Here is a 15,480-nt window from a genome sequence, read left to right on the forward strand (position 1 = left end):
GGCTAGTGCAAGATCCCTGCTGATTGGATGTGTTCCGGGCATCATGGGAAAGCGCTTTTCCCGCCCGGAACCCTTCCTGCTTTCTAGAATGCCATTTTAGAAAGCAAGAAAAAAAAAAATCGGAGTGCATTTCCAAAAATTCGAATCCGATCCCATACCAGCCGAACCGATTTGCTCATCTCTAATCGGCACTGGTTTAAAGTACTGATTGGCCCGTCATCGGCCTGTGTAATAAGACCCTTACACGTAAACTATTTAATAAGACTGGCATACTCTTATGCTGGTCTTAAATAAAGCCCCTTCCCACTTACCAGTCCGGCTTACGCCTCTTAGTAAAGCCCTCCAGAACTGCACCTGCAAAAGGGATTGCACAAAAATCTACATCTGCTCCTGCGCCTGTTTCCAGGCATAAACCATGATAAATTATACATAGGAGGGGACCTTGCTGCGCCTCTTCCCCCCGCCTGCCCATTAGGCAAGCGAGGGTAATGGCTACCGTATTCCGTGTCGTACACTAGTGGCGCAATGAAAACAAATGCCCCTTATTGTGATGACAGCTGCCTTATTGTTTGAACTGATGTAGCTTCCTCCTCCACCCATGCTTTAGACCAGGGATGGGAAACCTTCAGTGTTCCAGCTGGTGCAAAGCTACAATTCCCATGATGCCTGGACAGCCGAAGCTAAAACTTCGGCTTTCCAGACATGATGGCAATTGTAGTTTTACAACAGCTGAAGGGCCGAAGGTTCCCCATCCCTGCTTTAGACTGTGTGCTGCTGGACAGTGTCCACGTCCATATGGTGTCATCATACAGAATAGCATGTGATGTATATCTGTCACTCTGCTTGCATGGCTCTATATTAGGCCATGTAAAAGGAAACCTTACTTTGCCTAACATCCTGCAACTTGTATGTGTATCCAAACATGAACATGAATTACAGCTGACAGTCACTTTAAGTAAGTCGGTGATTTATTTGAGATGTTTCAACCGAAGGAATTGATTTACATAAGTCTGAATAGTGATCTCTAACACTTGTCATTGTAGGTCAAATTGGCTAAAATATGATAATAATGTTAAAAATGTTTTATGTTTCCTTTTTTTAAAATGAAGGAGATTGGATTGACTACTCTTCATTTCACCGGTCTATTCTCATATCATCTTAGACAAAGAAATGGCTAGACTTCGATATGTATTGTTCTGCAAACCTGTACGTTAACACCCAAAATAGGTGGAGGTTCGTAGAATGGTTCTTAAGCATCAGATGGACACTTCCACCCTCGGAATCCTTTCAGATGAGAGAGATTGCTGTCATGAGAAACTTGTGCTAGGTAGCAATGTGCCATGCATATGACAGATCATTGTTGTGTAGAGATAGCTATTGTAAGAACAGTGCATTAGGAAGTAATGCTTCATGTCATAAATGTCACTGTGAATGACATTTAGTTTTACAGATCATGTAACCAATGTGATCTTTTATTTTTTTTATATTGCACCAACATATTGCACAGTACAGAGATTGACATCACCCACACAGGCCCTTGCCTCCATGTTTTTAAAGTATAGGAGGAAACCAAAGTGTCCAGATAAAAAAACACACAAAGGCTATGTTCACATATTGTCATATTTCAGTAAAGAACGAATGATTGCAATGGAATCAGCGTCCGTTCTTTACTGCAGGGGGGGGCATTGCATTGAAGTCTATGCAATGCTGTCCGCTGTATGTACACATCATTATTTTAATGCCCGTTCTTTAGAATGGGGGTTAAAATAATGAACATGCCTATTATTTCCGGACGCTGTCCACCAAACAGCTTTCGGAAATAAAAACCGTTCACACAATGCAAAGTTTTCCGGCGGCCGCACTTTGCATTGAAGTGAATGGTTGATTGATTTGCGGCCACACCTGACGGTGCTCGCAAAACAATTGTAAAAAAAAAAAAAGGAAAGTTCCTGCAGCCGATGCAGAGGTATCGGGTGCAGGAACGTCCTGAATGCAGCCCGGCGGCCGGCAGTTTAGCAATGTACTTTGCTATGCAACGGACACTGTTAAACGTAATGTGAACATAGCCAGAAACAGACAACCTACAAACTCTATGCAGATGTTTTTTTTTGTTTGGATTTAAATTCTCGAGAACTAAAGAGACAAAAAGCAACAGTATAATATCTATATCTATACAGTATGAAGATGGAATCAATTCTAGAATCTTTCTCACGGTGCTTTCCAAGACTGTAAATGACTGGTCAAATCCTAGAGCATCCAAAGGCAATGACCTGGGCCATTGGGTGTCGCAGGATGTGACTGTGTTTGGTTGTAAGCTTTGAGTAACAGAAAGCACACTAATCCAGGGTAGCTACACACATTTGTTATCCTCAAGTCTCTTCTTTTCCTTATCTTTGTTGCCTTTAAACATAATAATCTCCACTCAGAATTTCCCTACCTTTCGAGATAAGAACACTACTCTTCGACTTCAAGGCATTCGAGGTAAGGAGAGTCATACACACCTTTCATTAGGCTGCTTTAGAAAAAATCTATTAAATAGATGTAATGTGAATGACATGGAAAAGTAAAACCAGGCTCTATGCCGAAGAATATACCAGAGCCTAGCCCAAAGTGATAACTTTTGCTGCTGAAAGGGTGTTGTCCAAATTCACAATGTGCCTGGATATTTGTATACTTTGCCTCCCAAAGAATTTTTAACAATGCACCACCAACATGATATACAATATCAATATACAAACATTGTATTACACAACTATTACATTGGTTTCTTTATATGCCCCTAATGCAAAACCTATATGGCCATTTGAGCCATCAATTTGGAGGTAATTTCCACTTCCACTGTAATTTTAACTCCTCTGTGATGCTCCTCCGGGTGCTGGAAAAAGGTGGTTTCAGTCCTGGGAAACATCCCAGTTTGCCAGGACTGAATCCAGCTTTTCCCGACACCCGGCACTCTCTTAAAAGGCAGCAGACTGCTAAGATAACTAAGAAATTTGCTTCGTTATTACTGTAAATTTGCTCTTCTCTACTCCTAACAATCTACAATTAAATAACAGAAAAAAAAACATTCAAACAGATTAAAAGATACTTATGGTTAACTCACTGGGTTTGCATGGGACATCAGTAACCCCCTTCTTTCTCCTCATACCATCTACTGTATAGTAGTATACTGGAAATCATTCCTCAGCCTAGTACCAGCCTGTTCAGTCCAGTGCACTTTCAGCAGCACTATGTCACTATGTCTGCAAGCAATAGTCTGTAAGCTCATGCATGTGAGGAGGGCCCTTACTCCTCATGTATGGCTGATAATTATATGTATATCTCTGTAATGTCTGCTTTTTGTCTATGTATGTACCCCCAGAATTGTAAAGTGCTGTGGAATCTGTTGGCTCTATATAAATAAAAAATATTATTATTATTATTATTATTTGCTGTGCTATGATTTGCCAGAGAAGTAAAGGAATGAAAGTAGCGGTGTGTGTACTACAGCTGAACAGTTCATGTCCGATTCAACCCCTTAAAATGGAGAGAATGAGAAATAGGTCAGCACCTTAAAGGTGATACTTAGGGGCTCAATAACAGCAATGAAAGCACCAAAATAGCCTTGTGACTACCCTGGAGAGTTAAGCTAACAAAAAAAATATTCAGTTTTAAAGTTTTTTCATGCTATATAAAGTCAGTCATATTGATTATTGATTGTGATCTACTGATTTGAGAACATTCACATTTGCTAGAAGGATTGATGGCCAACCAATGTTTCCTATTAATGCAGAATGTGGTTAAAGTGCAGTTATAGATCCCGTGCAATGAAAATAGTGCAGGGTCTATCACTTTCCACGTTCATTATCTGATCAGTTTATCCTCACTTATTATAGCTATGTCCAGGCACACTCTTCATTTGTAGTATCAATTACCCCTCCAAATAGCTGAAAGGTAACATCTTACCCCATATAATTTGGTTTTACCAGCACACAAATAGGCCCCCCATTGTCTATGCATTAGGCCACACAATTAAACCATGTATGTCCAACTTTGCCTTAACCAGTTCAAGACCAGGACAATTTCTCATTTCATGACCAGGCCCGAAAGCTTTAAAGTTATTTCTCATTCAGTTATTCAAATAATATTAAACTAAATAGTAATCAGAAAAAGAGATACCTATAACCCATGATTTGCTTCATTTGTGTATATTTTATTACTGCGATTTCTTTTCCTTTTCGTAACCTTTTGCATGACCTTTTTGATTGACTTTAATGATTGTTTTTGGTCTGAATGCCAATCCCAAAATCAAATAAGATAAGGAATCTATAGCCTGTGATAGGAAAAGGTATCCATTTTGTTGTCTTATCCCTTGACAATCTCATCTTCATACCTTTAAGGCAGGTCTTGAGAGTCAGTCTGTTTAGAGTCGTCCTCTAAAGTCTTTTTATCCTGTATCAGGTAGCCAGAGATACAGCTGAGACCTTGCCACCAGTTCTTCTGAAGTGACTTAAGCCCAGGAGGAGGAAGCTTGCTGACCTCATTAGTGAAGGGTAACACAGGTACATTTACAGCAATGCTACCCACTGGCTCACATTACACAACACTTAGCCCTACCTGTTGCCGGTTGTTTCCAAAATGTGACACATAAAAGAGATCTCTTCAGCAAATACATCTTGTTTGAATTAACAAACCTAAAGACAAAAAGGAGACGACTGCAAATCTATGTATAACTCGTGTCATTTTCTGTCAGCTCTCGTCGTAAATTAGAATTTAATTTAAAAAAATGTGTTTATCCTCTTCAGCCTGTGTTCTGAGCAAACAGGACTTCAATGGAAAAGTCAATGGAAGAAGCTTAATGAAAATTCCACTTAACTTTCAGGCAATGCAAATAAAGTTCTTTTTTTTTCAACCACAATGACTCCAGAGGACATGGAAAATGTAAGCAATCTCTAATGACAACATATAAGAATGAGTGTACTATGGTGTATAGGTCACCAGTCTTGTCAGTAGATAGATTTCTATCCTAGACTATATACCATTGTTTTTGCTCCAACACTTTATTATGTATTGTAAAGTTTTTAAAAAAAAATATTCTGGCAGTGAGAATTTGTTTTGCGCATAAATTAGAGTCAATGGTAGATATTCATGGATGGTAGAGTATATTAGTCCTAAGCTCCATGTCACAGTATTTCAAGTGAAATATATACTAAAGATGTAACCTACTAGATGGCGCATTGGATGTTTGGTTGATATCTATGCAATATCATGGTTATAGCAATACATTTTAATAATACAACTGCAGAATGGCAACATAAAAAAATAAATTACATGAGAAAGACTGTTGCCTGTGCGTGTGCTTCTTACTGTTATTGGCCAACTAGATTGTTTGGCCCCCATGGGATCAAGCCAGTTGTCAAACAATGACATGAAGACCCGTTACCAGAACTAGAGACTCAGGACTTATCAGATAAGCCAGTGACTGTTTATCTTTAGATACCATCGTCAATAAACTTATAGGGGATCTGCAGTCCCATGTTGCTGATGCTGGTGCCAGTAGATATGTGGGGGACAGGACTGGGCAGCTAAAGTGTTTACTGACTTTTTATCCATGAATAAGATATAGGTATATAGATTTTTTACTACTTTACTAATAGGAGGTAACATGAAAAGTAAGATCAAAACACACTCAGTAGTGTAAAGGCCCTATTTCATGGGCCAATAATTTGCCCAATCTGGCAGATATTGGCCCTTGTAATGGAGCTTGGTCATTGACTGATCACTCACTTTTGACATCTGCTTTCAAATCAACCTGCCCTCAGCCACACATCTCCTATTCCATGGGGAGATGTGTGGCCAATGGCTTAATAATGTTAGTGCCACACAAGACGATTGTACGGAGAACCCTGGCCACGTGATTATCAAGCTGTATAACCGAATCTGTTAACAAGCTTGTTACAGGCCAGCTAATAAAGCTTTAAAAGCTTATAGACTGGTCGAATTCCATAGCAAAAATACAATCTAAGGAATCAGCATCAAGGAGTTCATATCAATTTATATTTCTACTTATTGATCCATATTGATAGGCAACGGTTTAGTTTATAGATTAAAACCTGCGGAAGGACCATTGGGAATTGAACAATCTCCATCCCTCTATTCCTGAAGTTGAGAGATGAGAGAAAAGAGCTTTTTGTTCCCGTTCTGAGATTTCAGTTTCTGGGTTTTCATTGATTTAAACGGCCAGTGTGTTTGGCTATGTATCAGATTTCAAGTAAATAAAATCTACTATTTATATGTCACATGATCACTTTTACATGGATTTTCTAAGAATATTCTTTAAAGGTATACAAATAGATACACTCATCATACATACTGTAGGAGTTGGGGTTACCTGATTGACTGAGAGAAACAATGTGCATTAGGAAATTTGACCAGTTGTGCATCATTGGAATTTACACTCATTAATAAAAAATAAAAATAAAAAAGAGAAAATGTCAGATTGCTGAAAAACTCGATACATACAGTTATGTCTCGGGCAGATATGTAAAAGATTACAAGTGTGGTCTGATTTGACACTGGGTCCTGCCAAAAGGGGGATTAAAAGTGCGTCCTCCGCTGCCATATAAAAAGGCTCTCAGAGGCTACTTTGGGGTAATGTACCTCTTGGTGAAATTTCCTTGGCTTCTAGACATGGCTCTGCCCTATTTCCAGATGCTCACAAATGTGTTGTTGTGAATGAGAAATGTGGACTGCCACAGGTGTGAACTGTATCATTTTTAGCAACTAATCCTGGTTCTGTTAGGGATCTGACAAAGGTTGGGTTTGAGCATGAAGGCCTCCTGGTGAGCACTTCAATCTTGCCTTTATTGTGGAGTGACACATCCACCCCTGCTGGTGAAGCCATCACATATGACAGTCAGTAGTCATACCAGGGATGCTAATGCTCAGTGATATGTGCAGGACATCCTTCGGCCACATGTGATGCCACACTTCCTTGTCAAGTATTTCTGTGACCAATTGGGATGCCAGTTTCTGCAACCTATAAGTGCGCAGGAGCTACAGGCCCAATTGAAAAGCTGTAGGCAAAGGTGCGAAAGGATGCCGTACATGACCCATACATCTCCATGACTGACTGTTTCTTATCTTCTATTCAGACTGGAGGCCCCCAGCAGGGTACTAGAGAGGACTTACATATACAACCATTACAGTCCAATATGTAAAGTTTCATTTGATTCCAATAACTCCTTTTTTTACAATCAGTGAGTGTAATTAAACACTATTATCTCTTCCTTGATTTATTGTGAACAATTGATTGTCAATTAAAACTTACTTTTTCATATGTATTGGACCTCTATTGACTGATTATCTGTTCTGTATATAGCCCCAACTCCATTTCTCCTACAGCCAACTCAAACCATGTCTTTCTCAGGCTTACAAATCGAACCTTCCTATCTTAAGCTCACACACTCTACAAACAATTGATCTTGTTCATCCATCACCTGTTAGATAAGTATGAACTTAAGAAGTGAGTAGCCCATCACGTGAACATATTAAGACTGCGTGATGTCAAACCAGTTGTGCTGCCGAGGTGGAGCTTTGTAGACTATCTAATAAGTCTATAATTCTAGAAAATGTCATCCTAGACTTAACACATCCTCTCTACTACTGTCATTCTTGTTTGCTCTCCTTTGATTGACCTTTGAAACCGAACCTGCTTTGCCCCTAGTGTCTCTTTTGTGGATTCCATGTCAGCTAAGCCGCTTTTAAAAGCACAAGTCAAAATACCTGGTAGCCAATGTGGTAGTTATGAAAACCGAGACAAGTCCTGAGGCACAACTGGTTGCTGTCAAGTAATGCAAACTATGTAAATTAAATGAAACCTAATGCTTGTACTAGGACATCCTCTACAAGCCTAGTCATTGGATTTAGCATTGTGGTGCATCACCTTATATGTGGGGAACAAATTAAGAGCTTTGCTTCCTTTTCCTCCTTTTTCTTTAAATACAAAATAAAGTTAATTTATTTCATGTCTAGTAAATAAATACATTGGGGGAGATTCATCAAACATGGTGTAAAGTGAAACGGGCTCAGTTGCCTCTAGCAACCAATCAGATTCCACCTTTCATTTCTCACAGACTCTTTGGAAAATGAATGGCGGAATCTGATTGGTTGCTAGGGGCAACTGAGCCAGTTTCACTTTACACTATTCTTGATAAATCTTCCCCATTGTGTTTATTAAAATATTGAATAATTATTTAAATAAATATTAAATAAATACATTTTATTTAAATATTAAATAAATGTTTAAGTAAATATTGAATAAATACACTGTCTACTATTTTAACAAAACTTAGCTAATTTAAAAACATTTTTACCATGTCCATATTTAGAAACCAAATTTAATGTCAAGGATTCTCGTAAATGAACAGATTATCATATTCTGTATACTAGAAGTTTGTATTACTTTATTGCTAGTCTTACATTTTGCCGATATATCTTACATTACCTAGAATTAAATATCCATTTATTCTAAAAGCAAAAAGTTCTCTTTTTTCCTTCTCTAATTACACAAATTAATTAACACATTCTGTGCCTTTCATTGCAGATAAGTTAATTAAAACTATAGTCCAGGCATTTTATCCCTAATCACAAAGGTCATATTTACAGTCCAAAGGGGTATTTCCTTGTCCCAGATAAGATAAGGATACGGGATGTGTTCAGTTCCAGGTGACCGAAAGGCAACTGGTTGGAATAGATAAGTCTTTAGTACAAGTGGAAACCTGCTACCTGAAACTTAGCAAGGAAATGACCAATGTGAATTCCTAAGACAAGTTTCTTAGACTTTTTAGAGTTTTTCCATGTTTTTTTCCCCCCAACTAAAATGAAGAACCATATTTCAAAAGAATTCCTCCAGTTCTCAACATTAAAACACATCTGTTCTGAAAACCCAGGTTAACGAGTGATTCCTTTCTTTAGTCTCTACATGAACCTAGACCCTTCTTCACAATTAAACGTAATAGCCCTATGGTGATTGGCCCTAAGCCTGTCATTGCTAACTACTAACCCAGCTGAATGAATCTAATCAATAGAGCAAGGATCGTGGGAGTCTCGTTACCATTTTTCCTCTACCTACTGGGAGCAATTGTTCTCCATCCTTTTGTCTGTCTCCCCATGTGATCAAAAATCTGCTATTCTCCAGCTTATAATGCTCTTCCCAGGAAGAATCAAATGTGAGATTTCAACCTGTAGGCACACACAGATCTGAGCTGCTTATACTTGGGGGTTTCAAGGGGATCTACATTCAAACCGGCATGATGGAAAAAAAGAAAGTGGATCTTTCCAAAAGACTGTATGAGCCTTAACTAGAAACTAATAATTACAGTTGTACAAACTGAAGAATTGGATTAACACACCCAGCTGTGATAGAGGGAAACAATGTTATTAGAAGCGCAACAATATTTCTGATATTTTGCCACTAGACCATAAGTGAAATACGTAATTGAATTATCACTTTACTAAAATTATGTTTCTCCATCAGTCATTTAACTTCAAGAAGATGTCGGAATTCAAAAATGATTTATGGGATATTGAGTGCTTTTTTTTTTTTTTGCTAAAAACATACAGCGTCAAAGCATGTTTATGTTCCAAGTATTTTTTTAGGAGCTTTCTTTACAGCATACTTTATATGTTTAGAACATACATACAGTAGATTTTACCATTTATGTAATGCTTTTCCCCAATCAATGCATTTGCAGAGTATGATGGAGGGATACAGTGTAAGGATTTGCTCATGTATCCCTCTGATGGATGCTTCCAATATGTGCCACTGTGTAGGCAAAATGTGGCATACATAGTCCATAGGCCTCTGTGTTCAAGAAATGTAAAGCAACAGTATGTTTTTTTTTTACTGGATACAATTGTATAGAATAGTATGATAAACTACTATTCTTTAAAGCAAAAAAAAAAAAAACACAACAAAAAAAAAACATATCCACATAGACCTGCCAGAGGTTGAAAAGATGCCCTTTTGGCCCCTGTTGGGTGAATGGGGGCCTATGGGTATATTAATGTGTAAGATGGAAGCTTTTCGGGTGTATTCAGATTTGGTGAAAAATTATTTCTTGCTACTGTCTAAGTTAATAAAAGCTAGCGGGAAATGATGCCAAGCATGACCTTGAAATGTTTTTGTCCAGTTTCGTTGATGATAATGGCGGTAGATAAAAAGCATGATCATTTTTTACAACCATAATTATGAAAATATGGCCATATTTTTTTTTTACTTTATTTCTTTTTCATTTTTATAGTCTAGTTTTGGTTAAGATTTTACTTACAGTCAATGGGACTGTCCTAATTTCTCAATTCCTTACAACATTTATTCAAGCAACTGTTTATTGTAATTTTTTAAATAAAAAAAAAATTAAGTATAGAATTTTATTATACCATGTAAACTGTATTGTAATTTAACATAAAAAAAAACAATTGTTTTCTTTTTTTATGTAATTTCTTGTCCTTTTATTTATTTTGCAATTCCATCATTTTTAATCTTATATTATTTTGACATATAGGGAATATTTGTTTAAGACATTCTTGCTGTGTGCCTCCTTCTGTCTGTGCCACTTGAACATTATTTATAGACCCGGCATATTCCGGTGACAATGGATTAATTAAACCTTCTAATGGTCTATTATAAACACAAAGAGCTGAAAAGTGAAAACCGGAGTACACCCCCATTCATTCTGCACGTAAGGTAGAGGTTTTGTGTGTTACTACTTCTTTCTTTTCTCTAACATGGTGTACTAAGAGGGAGCCTTTGTTATTTGTAGGAAGAGATTACCAGAGCACCACAATAGCTCTGTTTGTGTATTGACTTATCTCCCTCTATTTCTTCTTCATTTTCAAATATTTTTTTTAGGGAAATAAGAATTTAGTGGTAAGAAAGTGAAGACACATTATTGAAAACCTTTTATTGTTATCCGTGTTAGACAACTTTTAGTATAATATGAAGAAGAAGAAGAAGAAGAATACATTTTATAGTAATTTCATCTCTTGGCTCACCCCAAAATTAATAGAAGGATAGATAGATTGATAATATGACATTGTCCTATTTGTAAAGCTATAAAGACTTTTGCAATGAGATATTCATCATTTTTCCAGTGCCACTTAAATAATAATAATAAAAAGAGATGAGCGAATTTACAATATTAACAAAGTGAAGCGCTTTGTTAGCTCGGCAGTCAGCTTATCAGCCTGCTGCTTTTGAACTCTGTGCTGCTCCTCCCAGGTGCCTGGAAAAGCTGGATCCAGTCCTTGGAAACCTCTCCCAGTTTCCCAGGACTAGATCCAGCTTTTCCAGTTAGAGCGGTACGGAGTTTAAAGGCAGCCGGCTGATAAGCTGACTGCTGAGCTAACAAAGCGCTTCACTTTGTTAAAACTGCGGGTCAGGGTTATTTTTCGTGTATGGCCAGGTAGGGGGTGGATATAGAAGCCGCTGGTCACTTACCTCCCCGGTTCCAGCTCCAGGCCCCGGATCGCGCACCCCCCTTCCCCCCAGGAGGTAAGTGACCGGCGGCGTCTATATCCACCCCCTCCCCTGCCATACAATAAAAATAACCCTGGCCTGGAGTACCCATTTAATACAGTAAATTCGCTCATCTCTGCTAAATATGACATTGCGTAGTGTATGCAGTTCCTGTGCAAGCCTTTTTTTTCTTTTTTACAAGGCCATAATGAGGCTACATTACAAGGTTTATATTACAGCTACAATGCCGCCTTCTCCAACCAATCATGGTCCTACTGAATTAAACCTTGAATAATATAGAACCCAATGGTAAACTATTTTCTAATCAATAGAGCCATATGGGATCTAAAGGTCCCCTAAACCTTCAATAACGATCAATCAGCCATCAGTTATGTTTCCTGTTCTCCCCATAAACAGGAAGATTTGTCACAGCCTCTGGGAACCCTGTGAGAGAGTGAAGGCTGTGGCTTATCTCTCCCAGAACAAAAGGGTAGGGCAGTAATTTTCCATTACATCCACCCTTATCTTCACCAACATCATCTGTCAGTGGTTGGTCGGGAGAACCCCATATACCTTATAGTAAAGGCTGAACCTGCCGCAAGCTGTGGGTATGGCCAGGGCCGTATTTACCACTAGGCACCCAAGGTCTGGTGCCTAGGGCAGCACCTTGCAGGGGGGCAGCACCAGGGAGCAGGGGGACAGAAAAAACTAATTGTTTTGTTTTTATTTTTTTAGTTTCCCTCCTCCCATTCAGACGCCAGTAAATCTGGAGTCTTTTCCAGGGGGGTGGGGGGTATGGTGATATTGGTCAGGTCTGGTATCACCAATAGGTGCGTGAAGATGGGGCGTCTTCAGGTTTAGTGCCTAGGGCAGCAGCAGCTGTTAATACAGCCCTGGGTATGGCCAACAAAAGTATAAGATGTATGGGAACCTTATGAGTACAATAATAGATATACAGCTACATTACACTCATCTGAGAAAGGCCAAACAATGTATGTTGATATAGCCTCATGTTGTTCCATTCCCTCTGCTCCCTTTTCATAATAAAGCCAATAAAAATACTGATGCAGAATACTAACCAAAAAGCTGCAGAGTGAAAAAAAAGGGGGGGGGGAGTTTGTTCACCAAAACTACATATGGTTTCAGAAGAAGGAAAGGCAGACATCTTTAAATAGCCCTTTTCTTTGCTTATATCCCACTCCCGGATTTGGTTTACAAATACTGATACAAAATACTAACTAAAGCAATGTAGTGTGAAAGTAGCCTTAACCTACAAATTAGATATCTTTCCTTACCTTGTCTTAATACCGTTTCTTCTTTTTGATGTTAATCCCATTTGTGGATAATATGTTAACATGTGAAACCAGTCACCAAAACTCCAGTGCCTAAGGGCTGTATTACACTGTATGACCCCTGCCTAATATGAGCTCCCATCTTGTAGAGCGCCACTTGTTTACCAAGCCTATTATTCAGCTTGGTATCAGGTAGCCATGGCCGCACCAACGATAACGGGACTGTTCTATTGTTCATGGCCGCACATGCCTTATTGCACAGGGCAATGTGCAGTCAATGAATTACAATTTTAACCCTGTCAAGAACCCGCATTTAGCTGACAAACAGGCAATTGCTCATTTGTTGGCTGATAGTTGAGCTAATTACACAGGTAATAGGACCCTAAGTAAATTCTCCATATTATGGGCATGACATTGGGGTAGTGGTAAATCCTGGTGTGATCTATCACAGTTTCACACAATAGAAAAAGTGCTCAGCACCATTGGTAATACGTACGTGTATAAGGGGAGATTTATCAAACAGGTGTAAAGTAGAACTGGCTCAGTAGCCCCTAGCAACCAATCAGATTCCACCTTTCATTTTCCAAAGAATCTGTGAGGAATAAAAGGTGGAATCTGATTGGTTGCTAGGGGCAACTGAGCCAGTTTCACTTTACACCAGTTTAATAAATCTCCCCCATAGTCTTTAAATGCAGATGGCAATGGGTGTTGCTTTAATGACGCTATGTGGTTCTCTGTAGCCCATGAACTAAAGAGGTGCACCAGCAAGCTTCTCTTCTTACTTCATTGAAGTCCGGCTATTACACGTGCAGGTGAAGGAGGGGGGGGGGGAGTGAACACAACATGCGTTTCAGCAACGGACATTTTGTGCGCATGCGCACTTCATCCACTTTGCCCTCCCTCACCTTTATGTGTAATAACCGGACTTCAATAAAGTTAGAAGAGAAGCTTGCCGTTGAGTGCCATGTCTTTAATTCTTCTTACAGTTGGATTGTTCCTGTGGTGATCTAGGTTTGCTTCGTGGTGATCTAGGTTTGCCAATAGCATGGACATTAGGGCCAGATCCAGGTTTTTGTGGGCCCTTGGGTGACAGAGCAAATGTGGCGACAATAAAGCAGCAGGTCCCCTTATAGATGGCCCCCCTCTGTGTAAAGCCACTTATAGATGGCCCCCTCTGTGTTGTCTCCCTCATACATGGCCCCCTTCGCATTGTCTCGGCAGTCTCCTCTCTTTTCCGGTACCAGCTGCGTGTGCTAGGGACGCTGCCTATGCCGTACGGCTGCGCTCAGTCAGTTGCGTGTGCATCTTAAGGCTATGTTCACACTACGTATATTTGAGGCTGTATGTTTGAGGCTGTATAGCAGCCAAAACCAGGAGTGGATTGAAAACACAGAAAGGCTCTGTTCACATAATGTTGTAATTGAGTGGATGGACGTCATTTAATGGCAAATATTTGCTGTTATCTTAAAACAACGGCTGTTATATTGAAATAATGGCAGTTATTTACTGTTATATGGCGGCCATCCACTCAATTTCACCATTGTGTGAACAGAGCCTTTCTGTGTTTTCAATCCACTCCTGGTTTTGGTTGCTATGAGGACCTGACATGAGGACCTGACATGAGGACCAAATACAGCCTCAAATATACATAGTGTGAACCCAGCCCAAAGGTGTACACGCAACTGACTGGTGAGCTCACAGGGAATTCGGGACAACTGTGTCCCAGATTCCTGGGATGACCCTGGGTCCCGGTAGGGCCCACAGAACCTCACTCAGCACTGATCGATAATCGATCATTGCTGAGTGAGCAACTGGGGAACTGGCAACATGCCCAACGAAGCCGGGTGATGACGCTGTCCCTGATGGACATTACAGGGATTATTGAAAGCACAGCTGCTTTCCTGCTAAGTCAGCACCACCCTATCAGTCTACCACCCTATCAGCACCTATAATCTGTTGTTTTTAATATATATTCACAAGATTTATGTTTTTTATACAATAAAGCATAAAATATTGTATTACTTTGACATTTTGATGTGGTTAATAGGGTATGTATAATGAACTTATGCATATGGACATACAGTATTACAATAGGGCCTTCAATGGAAATGAGCTGCAAAACCACACTGTGGCTATGTTCACACATCATCAAAAATAGAGAAAAGCGGCTGCTTTTCCATTTTAAAGTAATTTTAATTTAACTGACTGCAATGGCAATGCATTGAAGTAAATGGAAAGTCCAGTGCACACAATGTATTGAATAATGGAAGTTATTGCCGCAGACATCAAACTGATGTTCATATTTTCGGACGTCTTCTGCAAACAGCGGACGTTTTTTATTAGCTGTTCACACACTGATTTCTTTTGTCACAGTTTTTTCTCCGTTTTTACTATTAAATTCAATGGACTTTTCAATTAAGCCACACCCAAAGGCCGACTAGTAATCAAACTAATGATTAATAATGTACCAGCAGCCGTCATTGCAGTAAGGGGAGGCCAGACAGCTAAATGACGTCCGTTATTTTAGACTCAAAATGACGGACGTCATTTTAAACTGAGCTGAAAAAACGTTGTGTGAACGTAGCCCAAAACTGAGAACAAGAATAGCGATGTTTCTAGAAGAAAGTGGCCATGTTTTTCTAAGCCTGGATAACCACTGGCCATATTTTTTACCTTAACTTTAGAGCCTAA

The sequence above is a fragment of the Dendropsophus ebraccatus genome, chromosome 10, assembly GCF_027789765.1.
Source record: "Dendropsophus ebraccatus isolate aDenEbr1 chromosome 10, aDenEbr1.pat, whole genome shotgun sequence".
Taxonomy (NCBI): domain Eukaryota; kingdom Metazoa; phylum Chordata; class Amphibia; order Anura; family Hylidae; genus Dendropsophus; species Dendropsophus ebraccatus.